This window comes from Arachis ipaensis, chromosome B06 (assembly GCF_000816755.2).
Source record: "Arachis ipaensis cultivar K30076 chromosome B06, Araip1.1, whole genome shotgun sequence".
Taxonomy (NCBI): Eukaryota; Viridiplantae; Streptophyta; class Magnoliopsida; order Fabales; family Fabaceae; genus Arachis; species Arachis ipaensis.
In genome coordinates this window covers 31,313,375-31,314,885 of record NC_029790.2, presented here as the reverse complement: position 1 = coordinate 31,314,885, position 1,511 = coordinate 31,313,375, and positions in this window count along the sequence as shown.

Below are 1,511 nucleotides of genomic sequence, written 5' to 3'. Positions count from 1 at the left end.
AGAGAGGGGGAGGAGAAAGGGGGGGGGTATGGGGGCGCGATGGGGTTAGGGTTCGCGTGACTGGGGGTTAGTGGATTTAAATCCACGCGAACGCGTGGAGCACGCGATCGCGTGATTAGGGCGAAATGGGGTTGACACGGTCGCGTGGTTGATGCGATCGCATGGAATGGGTAAAAGATGGATGACGCAGACGCGTGAGGCACGCGACCGCGTTACTATAAATTGTGCTAAATGCACAATTCCAGCGTCGTTTCAGCGCAACTCTCTGTCTCCTCCATTTAGGGGGCCATAATATTCACGCGACGCGAACGCGTCGCTCACGCTGTCGCGTGGGATGAGTGTTTTGCAAGTGATGCGTTCGCGCCAGGGATGCGAACGCGTGGGCCGTTTTGTGCTAAACGCACACCAGCCGCACGATTCCAGCCCAGATTTCTGGGCGTTGGATTTTTACGCCGATTTCCAGATCACGCGTTCGTGTGAGTGACGCGGACGCGTGGGAGGTGTTTTTCGCGACTGACGCGAACGCGTTAGCAACGCGGTCGCGTCGCGTGCCCCTTTTTTATGTAATTATGCAATTATGCAGTATGCAATGCTAATGAATAATATTCAGGTTCAATGAAAATAATAAAATATAAAAACAAACAACACAAAATAAAATTGAAAAAGAAACGACCATACCATGGTGGGTTGTCTCCCACCTAGCACTTTTAGTTAAAGTCGTTAAGTTGGACATTAGATGAGCTTCCTGTTATGGTGGCTTATGCTTAAATTCATCCAGAAATCTCCACCAATGTTTGGAATGCCAATAGCCTCCGGGGTCCCAAACTAGGCATATAAAGCTGTTGAGCAGCTTTAAACAGGTTCTCAGGCTCCCAGGGTGACGAATGTCAGAATAGATTCCAGAATCCCAAACTTTGCTTTTAAATCTGCCGTTGTCTTGATCTATATTCTTCAATCCGGGCGGTTTAGAAATTGTATTCTCATCAAGATGACCAAACGTCTTCTGAGACCCATTCAATTGAACTTGATACCAATCCTTGCACTTCGAATCGAAGCACGGAACCTTATTGAACCTTGTACACTAGCTCTGAGTACGAGCCATTTCCCTCTTACTCTTAAAGCCACAGAGAGCTCTAAGCTGGCCATCTGTTTCAAGCAAACCATATTCAAGTGGAAAGGTAAAGATAAAGGTTAAGGATTGTACCCACTTGAAGCTTGTATTAGGTGGTAATTGCCTTGGAACAGGTGTTTCCAGTGGTTCTGTAAGTTCTACTCCCTTGTATTCTTCTGTGAATTCCTCCACTTCCTTGCAAAATTTTTCAACTGCAACTGCGTCCTGATCAAAGTCTTCTATGTCTTCCTCATCACTCAAGTCATACGTTGGAGGTTGAGAGAAATCTACCTCGACATCATCTTCGTATTCACTTGGATAAGATTCTTCAGGCTCAAGGAGTTCAGTTGCGGATGTGAGTTCGTGATTAGGAGAGCTTGATTCATGATCATCACTGCCT